The following is a 13,572-nucleotide window of genomic DNA, read 5'->3' on the forward strand; positions in this document are numbered from 1 at the left end:
ATACGAACAGAGTGAAGCGCTAAAGGGAAAGGATCTTGTTGATATAAGGTGACAAAGTCGAGAAAAGTTGCCTCAAAATCATGAAAAATGTGAAAAAATGGCTAAGTCCCGGGTGCCTTAAGGGCAGGTTAATCGAATGTACCGAGCTGGCGGTACGAGATAGAGACTTGGTGTAGAACAATTATATGTTTGGCATGGCAAGACCTACATTCGGCCAATACAAAGTGAGAAGATCAAAGATACCCGCAAGGGTGATATTGGTGTCCAAAGGAAAAAAGCACTAAGTCTTGGGAAACTTATATGAAGAAAAAGGACCCTGATGGGTCATATGGGATGGATCGAAAAATCGGCTAAGTCCCAAAATGGGGATGTCAGAACTACACTCATGTGTTACCACATCAAGCAAGGCAAACTTATATGAAGCAAAGGACCCTGATGGGTCATATGGTATTGATCGAAAAATCGGCTAAGTCCCAAAATGGGGATGTCAGAACTACACTCAAATGTTACCACACCAAGCAAGGCAAACTTATATGAAGCAAAGGACCCTGATGGGTCATATGGTATTTTACGAAAAATCGGCTAAGTCCCAAAATGATGATGTCAGAACTACACTCATGTGTTACCACACCAAGCAAGGCAAACTTATATGAAGGAAAGGACCCTGATGGGTCATATGGTATTTTACGAAAAATCGGCTAAGTCCCAAAATGATGATGTCAGAACTACACTCATGTGTTACCACACCAAGCAAGGCAAACTTATATGAAGCAAAGGACCCTGATGGGTCATATGGTATTTTACGAAAAATCGGCTAAGTCCCAAAATGATGATGTCAGAACTACACTCATGTGTTACCACACCAAGCAAGGCAAACTTATATGAAGCAAAGGACCCTGATGGGTCATATGGTATTTTACGAAAAATCGGCTAAGTCCCAAAATGATGATGTCAGAACTACACTCAAATGTTACCACACCAAGCAAGGCAAACTTATATGAAGGCAAGGACCCTGATGGGTCATATGGTATTTTACGAAAAATCGGCTAAGTCCCAAAATGGGGATGTCTGAACTACACTCAAATGTTACCACATCAAGCAAGGCAAACTTATATGAAGGAAAGGACCCTGATGGGTCATATGGTATTTTACGAAAAATCGGCTAAGTCCCAAAATGATGATGTCAGAACTACACTCATGTGTTACCACACCAAGCAAGGCAAACTTATATGAAGCAAAGGACCCTGATGGGTCATATGGTATTTTACGAAAAATCGGCTAAGTCCCAAAATGATGATGTCAGAACTACACTCATGTGTTACCACACCAAGCAAGGCAAACTTATATGAAGCAAAGGACCCTGATGGGTCATATGGTATTTTACGAAAAATCGGCTAAGTCCCAAAATGATGATGTCAGAACTACACTCAAATGTTACCACACCAAGCAAGGCAAACTTATATGAAGGCAAGGACCCTGATGGGTCATATGGTATTTTACGAAAAATCGGCTAAGTCCCAAAATGGGGATGTCTGAACTACACTCAAATGTTACCACATCAAGCAAGGCAAACTTATATGAAGCAAAGGACCCTGATGGGTCATATGGTATTTTACGAAAAATCGGCTAAGTCCCAAAATGATGATGTCAGAACTACACTCAAATGTTACCACACCAAGCAAGGCAAACTTATATGAAGGCAAGGACCCTGATGGGTCATATGGTATTTTACGAAAAATCGGCTAAGTCCCAAAATGGGGATGTCTGAACTACACTCAAATGTTACCACATCAAGCAAGGCAAACTTATATGAAGGAAAGGACCCTGATGGGTCATATGGTATTTTACGAAAAATCGGCTAAGTCCCAAAATGATGATGTCAGAACTACACTCAAAGGTTACCACACCAAGCAAGGCAAACTTATATGAAGGCAAGGACCATGATGGGTCATATGGTATTTTACGAAAAATCGGCTAAGTCCCAAAATGGGGATGTCAGAACTACACTCAAATGTTACCACACCAAGCAAGGCAAACTTATATGAAGCAAAGGCCCCTGATGGGTCAAATGGTATTTGACGAAAAATCGGCTAAGTCCCAAAATGGGGATGTCAGAACTACACTCAAATGTTACCACACCAAGCAAGGCAAACTTATATGAAGCAAAGGACCCTGATGGGTCATATGGTATGGATCGAAAAATCGGCTAAGTCCCAAAATGGGGATGTCAGAACTACACTCAAATGTTACCACACCAAGCAAGGCAAACTTATATGAAGCAAAGGACCCTGATGGGTCATATGGTATTTTACGAAAAATCGGCTAAGTCCCAAAATGGGGATGTCAGAACTACACTCAAATGTTACCACACCAAGCAAGGCAAACTTATATGAAGGAAAGGACCCTGATGGGTCATATGGTATGGATCGAAAAATCGGCTAAGTCCCAAAATGGGGATGTCAGAACTACACTCAAATGTTACCACACCAAGCAAGGCAAACTTATATGAAGGAAAGGACCCTGATGGGTCATATGGTATTTTACGAAAAATCGGCTAAGTCCCAAAATGGGGATGTCAGAACTACACTCAAATGTTACCACACCAAGCAAGGCAAACTTATATGAAGGAAAGGACCCTGATGGGTCATATGGTATTTTACGAAAAATCGGCTAAGTCCCAAAATGGGGATGTCAGAACTACACTCAAATGTTACCACACCAAGCAAGGCAAACTTATATGAAGGAAAGGACCCTGATGGGTCATATGGTATGGATCGAAAAATCGGCTAAGTCCCAAAATGGGGATGTCAGAACTACACTCAAATGTTACCACACCAAGCAAGGCAAACTTATATGAAGGCAAGGACCCTGATGGGTCATATGGTATTTTACGAAAAATCGGCTAAGTCCCAAAATGGGGATGTCAGAACTACACTCAAATGTTACCACACCAAGCAAGGCAAACTTATATGAAGCAAAGGACCCTGATGGGTCATATGGTATTGATTGAAAAATCGGCTAAGTCCCAAAATGGGGATGTCAGAACTACACTCAAATGTTACCACACCAAGCAAGGCAAACTTATATGAAGCAAAGGACCCATATGGGTCATATGGTATTTTACGAAAAATCGGCTAAGTCCCAAAATGATGATGTCAGAACTACACTCAAATGTTACCATACCAAGCAAGGCAAACTTATATGAAGGAAAGGACCCATATGGGTCATATGGTATTTTACGAAAAATCGGCTAAGTCCCAAAATGAGGATGTCAGAACTACACTAAAAAGTTACCACACCAAGCAAGGCAAAGTACCTAGGTGAACCCTAGGAAGAAACACGGACCAAGTCAGATGGCCTAAGTCAATAGAACAAGTGACCTAGGCAAAGTTGTATGGCGCTGAGGACCCTGAAAAATCTGGTTAGTGTAGTTTAGACAGGGTAGGTTTTTGGGTCGGCCGAACCCCCTTATTTTGGGTTTTGGCCTCATCAAGAAGCTACACCTAGGCAAACTGCCTAGGGTGAAAGTGCGAAGACCAATCGAATAGTAAGACAAGTTTTGACCGATCGCCCTAGGCAAGCTTGTATGAAGAAAGGGACCCTAAGGGTCATATGGAAATACATGAAAAATCGGCTAAGTCCCAAAATTGGGATGTCAGAACTACACTAAAAAGTTACCACATCAAGCAAGGCAAACTACCTAGGTGAACCCTAGCAAGAAACACGGACCAAGTCAGATGGCCTAAGTCAAGAGTGCAAGTGACCTAGGCAAAGTTGTATGACGGTGAGGACCCTGAAAAATCTGGTTAGTGTAGTTTAGACAGGGGAGGTTTTTGGGTCGGCTGAACCTCCTTATTTTGGGTTTTGACCTCCTCAAGAAGCTACACCTAGGCAAACTGCCTAGGGTGAAAGTGCGAAGACCAATCGAATAGTAAGACAAGTTTTGACCGATCGCCCTAGGCAAGCTTGTATGAAGAAAGGGACCCTATGGGTCATATGGAAATACATGAAAAATCGGCTAAGTCCCAAAATTGGGATGTCTGAACTACACTAAAAAGTTACCACATCAAGCAAGGCAAAGTACCTAGGTGAACCCTAGCAAGAAACACGGACCAAGTCAGATGGCCTAAGTCAAGAGAACAAGTGACCTAGGCAAAGTTGTATGACGGTGAGGACCCTGAAAAATCTGGTTAGTGTAGTTTAGACAGGGGAGGTTTTTGGGTCGGCTGAACCTCCTAATTTTGGGTTTTGACCTCCTCAAGAAGCTACACCTAGGCAAACTGCCTAGGGTGAAAGTGCGAAGACCAATCGAATAGTAAGACAAGTTTTGACCGATCGCCCTAGGCAAGCTTGTATGAAGAAAGGGACCCTATGGGTCATATGGAAATACATGAAAAATCGGCTAAGTCCCAAAATTGGGATGTCTGAACTACACTAAAAAGTTACCACATCAAGCAAGGCAAAGTACCTAGGTGAACCCTAGCAAGAAACACGGACCAAGTCAGATGGCCTAAGTCAAGAGAACAAGTGACCTAGGCAAAGTTGTATGACGGTGAGGACCCTGAAAAATCTGGTTAGTGTAGTTTAGACAGGGGAGGTTTCAGGGTCGGCTGGACCTCCTTATTTCGGGTTTTGGCCTCCTCAAGAAGACAGACCTAGGCGAACTGCCTAGGGTGAAAGTGCGAAGACCAATCGAATAGTAAGACAAGTTTTGACCGATCGCCCTAGGCAAGCTTGTATGAAGAAAGGGACCCTATGGGTCATATGGAAATACATGAAAAATCGGCTAAGTCCCAAAATTAGGATGTCTGAACTACACTAAAAAGTTACCACATCAAGCAAGGCAAAGTACCTAGGTGAACCCTAGGAAGAAACACGGACCAAGTCGGATGGCCTAAGTCAAGAGTACAAGTGACCTAGGCAAAGTTGTATGGCGCTGAGGACCCTGAAAAATCGGGTTAGTGTAGTTCAGACAGGGGAGGTTTCAGGGTCGGCCGAACCTCCTTATTTCGGGTTTTGGCCTCCTCAAGAAGACAGACCTAGGCGAACTGCCTAGGGTGAAAGTGCGAAGACCAATCGAATAGTAAGACAAGTTTTGACCGATCGCCCTAGGCAAGCTTGTATGAAGAAAGGGACCCTATGGGTCATATGGAAATATACGAAAAATCGGCTAAGTCCCAAAATTGGGATGTCAGAACTACACTATAAAGTTACCACATTAGCAAGGCAGACTTGTATGAAGAACGGGACCCTGGTGAAAGTAGCAAATATCCCAAACCGAACATGAATATTATACACACAAGAGTACGAACATAAAGGAACACGGACCAAGCGTACCGAGAGAATCGGTACTATAGAACCCTCGTGGTTCTACACAAAGACTTTATGTTAGGGGTTCAAGCCCCATAGTACTCAAACGGTGACAGTAGCAAATATCCCAAAACGAACGTGAATCTTATTCACAAGAGTACGAACATAAAGGAACACGGACCAAGCGTACCGAGAGAATCGGTACTATAGAGCCCTCGTGGTTCTACACAAAGACTTTATGTTCGGGGTTCACACCCCAAATCGAACGTGGAATTTACTTTCTGATGGTCATGCGGTCGTCCAAAGGGGTCTAGTATCCTGGGATGACAAGCATCACGGGCACAGCTCGTATCAAAACAGTCGAAGAGGCCCGCGAAAGCTTGCTTTCCATGGCTATGCGATGCACAAATTGAGTTTACTCACCGTAGTATAAAACGAACGAACCGAACCTATCCGAGTAGGGATAATGGGCGCAGTAACATACTTCTGTGACCCAGCGAGAGTTGAACGAGGTGACATGAACTGTCAGTGGCTTATATCAGATGGGATACATACATGAGATTGCTTTCAAATCTACACTCGAAAACCTAACCAAGTAAAAGCGAACGTGGGAAGGATTCGAAACCGGTCACGAAATCTTAAGCTGGAAAGAGTCATCACTATGGATACATATTATGCGAAACCAATCAAGTGCTCAGTACTGATCCAAAACCTAAGAGCACTAGTGAACACCTTATTCTCACCCTAGTTCACATCCAAGTGATCGACCACGTGTGTGAAGCAAAGACCAATCGAATTCCTCAATGAACCGAACACTATGAACAAATGGCCAGAAACGTTATAACTATCCAAACATCCTACTATCTAGCGAAAGTCATCACGATGGAACCATACAATGATCTTAACCTATAGCGCTCACCTATTCCTACCCAGAGTGCAAGTGAACAGATTGCCCACCCTTACCAGTTCACAACCACGTGATCGACTAACATACCGAGGTTACCACAAGTCAAAGTTATACGTTTACAAGCGCAAGACCAATCGAAAACCCCGAAAGCAATCTCGACCCAAAATGTATTATCCGTGAGTGTAGTCGAGTCTCGTACTCGTCATCTGTAATCGTCGGATAGAATATCCAGTACACGGTTGTCTTTCCAAATGAAATCTACATACAGAACTCGCTCTTGGCAAATGGGTGGCATTGGCGCAATCAGGAGCGAGTTCCCGTCCGGGTGCCAAGTGATTGGCAAATGTCTGGGGGAAAGCAACCATATGTTGATTTGTCTGTTAGTGTACTGGGTGTTTGAGGTATGTAGTATCCACGCTTGGTTGGGTGTGTCAGAGGACCATGGATGCGTTCACAACCCCAATTGGGGTACATCGGGAATGATTTTGTGGAACCGATGTGCCCGGCACACACTAAGTTTTGTTGCAAGTTAATAGTGTGCCATGTCCGGGGGGGTTGTGATTAAACTCTGGTGAATTGCGTACTGTGGTGATTGGGGTATGAAAGCCCCGCAGTTGCAATGATCGGACGCGCCTAGCGTGTCCTTTAGTTGATGGTAGGGAAATGAAGGCCCTTGTCAGCTCACCTAAGTATTCATGGAAGTTTGGCATAAGGTCGCTGTGGTAGGGGTATGAAGGCCCCGTCAGCGCATGCACAATCGGGCGCACGTGCGCTTAGCGGAGTCGAATGCCGCTCAAGTGCCTGTCCGGTGCATCGGGTGTGTGTGATACGAGGGCAATGAGGTTCGCACGGGGGCTCGCCTCCCGTGTGCTACCGGACTTGACAACATATAGAACGTGGTGTTTGCTCCTCCGGGTGCAATGGGACAATGAACATTCGAACGCAAAGTCGGAATTCTGGTTGATCCTACCAGTAATATACGCTCGTCTCAAAGGTTAAGCCATGCATGTCTAAGTACAAACAGATTTAATGTGAAACCGCATAAGGCTCAGTATAACAGCTATAATTTACGAGATCATCAACCTAGTTACTTGGATAACTGTGGAAAATCTAGAGCTAATACATGCAACATGCCAGGACCCTCGCGGGAACTGGTGCACTTATTAGTCAAACCAATCGCGGGTTCTCCGTGTCATTGAGTTGAAGTCTGGATAATGATGCTGATCGTATGGTCTCGCACCGACGACAGATCTCGCAAATATCTGCCCTATCAACTATGGATGGTAGTATAGAGGACTACCATGGTTGCAACGGGTAACGGGGAATCAGGGTTCGATTCCGGAGAGGGAGCCTGAGAAATGGCTACCACATCCAAGGAAGGCAGCAGGCGCGTAAATTACCCAATCCCGGGACGGGGAGGTAGTGACGAGAAATAACAATATGAAACTCTTTAATGATGTTTCATAATTGGAATGAGTAGAGCATAAATCCTTCTACGAGGATCAAGTGGAGGGCAAGTCTGGTGCCAGCAGCCGCGGTAATTCCAGCTCCACTAGCGTATATTAAAATTGTTGCGGTTAAAACGTTCGAAGTTGATACTTGTCCAACACAGTCCGGCTCCGCCGACCCGGTCAACCCGTGGTCGGTGGGCCAAGTCGGAATCTGGTTGCGACTCAATGGTGTGGTAGGGCACCAAGTCTGTGTCATGGTGTGCCCTTCAACGGGTGCAAGTGTAACATAGAGCTCGACCGCTCACGTTTACCTTGAACAAATTAGAGTGCTTAAAGCAGGGTGCCCAAACGCCCTAGAATAATCTTGCATGGAATAATGGAATACGACCTTGGTCTAATCTTTCATTGGTTTGTACTCAGACCGGAGGTAATGATTAACAGAAGTAGTTGGGGACACTAGTATTACGGCGCGAGAGGTGAAATTCGTAGACCGTCGTAAGACTAACTAAAGCGAAGGCATTTGTCAAGGATGCTTTCTTTAATCAAGAACGAAAGTTAGAGGATCGAAGGCGATTAGATACCGCCCTAGTTCTAACCGTAAACGATGCCAACTAGCAATTGGGAGACGCTACAACCAGGTGCTCTCAGTAGCTTCCGGGAAACCAAAGTCAGGTTCCGGGGGAAGTATGGTTGCAAAGTTGAAACTTAAAGGAATTGACGGAAGGGCACCACAATGAAATGGAGCTTGCGGTTCAATTTGACTCAACACGGGAAAACTTACCAGGTCCGAACTTATGGAGGTGAGACAGATTAATAGCTCTTTCTCAAATTTAAGGGTAGTGGTGCATGGCCGTTCTTAGTTCGTGGATTGATTTGTCTGGTTAATTCCGATAACGAACGTGACTCACATATGCTAACTAGAACGCAGTCAGCGTTAATGCGTCGATGCCGATTGGAACGGGTTAGGACCTTTCGGTGGAGTATGACCTGACACCTTCGCTGTTCGTGTGCGCAAGTGCACTTACGGTACGCTGCTTAGCAGGACAATTTGTGTTTAGCAAAATGAGATCGAGCGATAACAGGTCCGTGATGCCCTTAGATGTTCTGGGCTACACGCGTGCTACAATGTGGGTAGCAGCGTGTCTCCTATTCCGAGAGGAACGGGAAATCACTCAAATACTCACTTAGTAGGGATTATGGATTGCAATGGTCCATATGAACTCGGAACTTCTAGTAAGTGCTGGTCATCAGCCAGCGTTGAATACGTCCCTGCCCTTTGTACACACCGCCCGTCGCTACTACCGATGGATTATTTAGTGAGGTCTTTGGAGATGATCGTTCGCTGGATCCTCGTGAACCGCGTCTGCTTTATCGAAGTTGACCGAACTTGATGATTTAGAGGAAGTAAAAGTCGTAACAAGGTTTCCGTAGGTGAACCTGCGGAAGGATCATTAGTGGCCAAGTGATCCTTCCAGAAGTCCGAACCTGCGGGTTGAGACTTCGGCACAAGTTGCCATATGATAATTGACGAAACACTATAGAAGTCCGAACCTGCGGGTTGAGACTCAGGCACAAGTTGCCATATGAAAGTTGACGAAACACTAACAAGTCCGAACCTGCGGGTTGAGACTTAGGCACACGTTGCCTTATACATGACTTCGAACAAATACACAAGTCCGAACCTGCGGGTTGAGACTTAGGCACAAGTTGCCTTATACATGACTTCGAACAAATACACAAGTCCGAACCTGCGGGTTGAGACTTAGGCACAAGTTGCCATATGAAAGTTGACGAAACACTAACAAGTCCGAACCTGCGGGTTGAGACTTAGGCACACGTTGCCTTATACATGACTTCGAACAAATACACAAGTCCGAACCTGCGGGTTGAGACTTAGGCACAAGTTGCCTTATACATGACTTCGAACAAATACACAAGTCCGAACCTGCGGGTTGAGACTTAGGCACAAGTTGCCATATGAAAGTTGACGAAACACTAACAAGTCCGAACCTGCGGGTTGAGACTTAGGCACACGTTGCCTTATACATGACTTCGAACAAATACACAAGTCCGAACCTGCGGGTTGAGACTTAGGCACAAGTTGCCTTATACATACATTGGCCAAATAAACAGAAGTCCGAACCTGCGGGTTGAGACTTAGGCACAAGTTGCCATATTATATTCGATCAAACACTAAGTAGTCCGAACCTGCGGGTTGAGACTCTAGACCGTAACAAGATGTCACTATACAAGTCCGAACCTAAGGGTTGAGACTTAATGCGATCTAGATACCAAGTTGACATCCAATACCTGTTGAGCAAAACCAAAGATTCCCAGTTCTCGAATGATTACACTATATAACAGGGAATCATGAAGAAATCAAGCAAGCGTGAAACAAAGTCATCACTTGGGCATGCTCGATAGCCAACCACATGACCTTAACCTAAGAGAGCATGCAAACCACATGATACCTATAAACGATTAACCCGCCCTAGTTCAATCGTTCACCAAGTGATGACTTCAGTATGGCTAAGAGAAAAACTTTTAAATGGGAAAAACTCTAAGTCCGAACCTCCGGGTTGAGACTTCCGCGTCGGAGGTGGGCGCACCTCCTATCCGAAAGATGATGAATCAGGGGTGTTCGGTCAGCAATGGTCGGATGCCCCGTCGTAGTCCAACTATGACAATCAAAGTCAAGACCTCCGGGTTGAGACTTTCCGCGAGTACAAGCATAAAGGAACACGGACCAAGCCGTACCGAGAGAATCGGTACTAGAGCCCTCGTGGTTCTACATTGAGAGAGCCCTCGTGGTTCTCATTAGGGGCTTTATGCAAGTCGTACTCAACTACTGTGGTGTGAAGTATAAAGTATAGTCTTCGCCTGGTCCACGCTGCTTCGGCGGTCCTGGGTAAGATAGTTCATTCTAGCTTGCCCTATAGTGGAATGAGGACACTTAATGCTTCGTCTCTAAGCGGCGGCTTGACTCCTCCCTACGGGGAACGAGTTGACGCACACAGCGGCGGCTTACGCACTATGGCAATCATGGATGCCTGAAGATTCCGTGAAGTTCTCCCCTGGTCCACGCTGCCTCGGCAGTCCTGGGTAAAATGGAATATTTCCAGCTTGCCCTATAGTGGAAGAGGACTATCCAACAATACAAAGTCAAGACCTCCGGGTTGAGACTTTCCGCGTCGGTGGTGTCGCGCACCGCCTATCCGAAAGATGGTGTAACAGGGGTGTTCGATCAGCAATGGTCGGATGCCCCGTCATAGTCCAACTATGACAACCAAAGTCAAGACCTCCGGGTTGAGACTTTCCGCGTCCGGAGGTACGCGTACCGCCTACCCGAAAGATGGTGTGCTTCTGGGGTATTCGATGAGTCGGATACCCCGTCGTAGTCCAACTATGACAATCAAAGTCAAGACCTCCGGGTTGAGACTTCCGCGTCCGGAGGTACGCGTACCGCCTACCCGAAAGATGGTGAATCAGGGGTGTTCGATCAGCAATGGTCGGATGCCCCGTCGTAGTCCAACTATGACTATCAAAGTCAAGACCTCCGGGTTGAGACTTTCTGCGAGTACAAGCATAAAGGAACACGGACCAAGCCGTACCGAGAGAATCGGTACTAGAGCCCTCGTGGTTCTACATTGAGAGAGCCCTCGTGGTTCTCATTAGGGGCTTTATGCAAGTCGTACTCAAAACTGTGGTGTGAAGTATAAAGTATAGAGTCCTCCACTGGTCCACGCTGCTCCGGCGGTCCTGGGTAAGATAGTTCATTCTAGCTTGCCCTATGTGGAAGAGGACTCAATACCCTACCTGTTGAGCTTGAAACAAAGTCATCACTTGGGCATGCTCATATTGCCATACACAATTACATTATATTCGAATGAGCATGCAAGCGACCCTATATAGACCGAACCAAAACGATAGATACCGCCGTAGTTCACCCCCACCAAGTGATGACTTCAGTATGGCTAGTGTGTGAAGTATAAAGTATAGTCCTCCCCTGGTCCACACTGCTTCGGCGGTCCTGGGTAAGATAGTTAGTTCTAGCTTGCCCTATGTGGAAGAGGACACAATACTTAATACTTAGAGTACAAGCATAAAGGAACACGGACCAAGCCGTACCGAGAGAATCGGTACTAGAGCCCTCGTGGTTCTACATTGAGAGAGCCCTCGTGGTTCTCATTAGGGGCTTTATGCAAGACGTACTCAATACTGTGGTGTGAAGTATAAAGTATAGAGTCCTCCACTGGTCCACGCTGCTCCGGCGGTCCTGGGTAAGATAGTTCATTCTAGCTTGCCCTATGTGGAAGAGGACTCAATACCCTACCTGTTGAGCTTGAAACAAAGTCATCACTTGGGCATGCTCATATTGCCATACAATATTCCATTATCTACTAATGAGCATGCAGCTATATGATTATAACCTGTAAACGATTACCCCGCCGTAGTTCAGCGCTTCAACCAAGTGATGACTTCAGTATGGCTAGTGTGTGAAGTATAAAGTATAGTCCTCCCCTGGTCCACACTGCTTCGGCGGTCCTGGGTAAGATAGTTAGTTCTAGCTTGCCCTATGTGGAAGAGGACACCATACTTAATACTGTGGTGTAATGAACAAAGTATAGTCCTCCACTGGTCCACGCTGCTTTGCAGTCCTGGGTAAGATAGTTAATTCTAGCTTGCCCTATGTGGAAGAGGGCATACAAGACAAAGTATAGTTCTCCCCTGGTCCACGCTGCTCCGGCGGTCCTGGGTAAGATAGTTAATTCTAGCTTGCCCTATGTGGAAGAGAGCATACATGAACCAAGAACGAAGGTTATGATCGAGGAATGATTCGACAACTAACCGATGGTATGAAATGTGAAGAATTCAAGCAAGCACACAATCAAGTCATCACTTGGGCATGCTCGATAGCCAACCTCATGACATTAACCTAGTAGAGCATGCGAAAACCAATATATATGTAAACGATGCCTCCCTAGTTCAGCGCTTCAACCAAGTGATGACTTCAGAATGGCTAAATCAAATCGGTTCAAAACATACCATCGGTACCCTATTGAAACACACAAGTCGATATCAAACCTCTTAATTGTGTAGTCCTCCACTGGTCCACGCCGCTGCGGCGGTCCTGGGTAAGATAGTTCATTCTAGCTTGCCCTATGTGGAAGAGGGCACATTACTCAATACTGTGGTGTTATGAACAAAGTATAGTCCTCCTCTGGTCCACGCTGCTTCGGCGGTCCTGGGTAAGATAGTTAATTCTAGCTTGCCCTATGTGGAAGAGGGCATACAAGACAAAGTATAGTTCTCCCCTGGTCCACGCTGCTTCGGCGGTCCTGGGTAAGATAGTTAATTCTAGCTTGCCCTATGTGGAAGAGAGCATACATGAACCAAGAACGAAGGTTATGATCGAGGAATGATTCGACAACTAACCGATGGTATGAAATGTGAAGAATTCAAGCAAGCACACAATCAAGTCATCACTTGGGCATGCTCGATAGCCAACCTCATGACATTAACCTAGTAGAGCATGCGAAAACCAATATATATGTAAACGATGCCTCCCTAGTTCAGCGCTTCAACCAAGTGATGACTTCAGAATGGCTAAATCAAATCGGTTCAAAACATACCATCGGTACCCTATTGAAACACACAAGTCGATATCAAACCTCATGATTGTGTAGTCCTCCACTGGTCCACGCCGCTTCGGCCGTCCTGGGTAAAATGGAACATTCCAGCTTGCCCTATGTGGAAGAGGGCACATTACTCAATACTGTGGTGTGAAGTATAAAGTTCAGTTCTCCCCTGGTCCACGCTGCTTCGGCGGTCCTGGGTAAGATAGTTCGTTCTAGCTTGCCCTATGTGGAAGAGGACACTTAATACTTCGTCTCTAAGCGGCGG

The sequence above is a fragment of the Anopheles ziemanni genome, assembly GCF_943734765.1.
Source record: "Anopheles ziemanni chromosome X unlocalized genomic scaffold, idAnoZiCoDA_A2_x.2 X_unloc_6, whole genome shotgun sequence".
NCBI lineage: Eukaryota > Metazoa > Arthropoda > Insecta > Diptera > Culicidae > Anopheles > Anopheles ziemanni.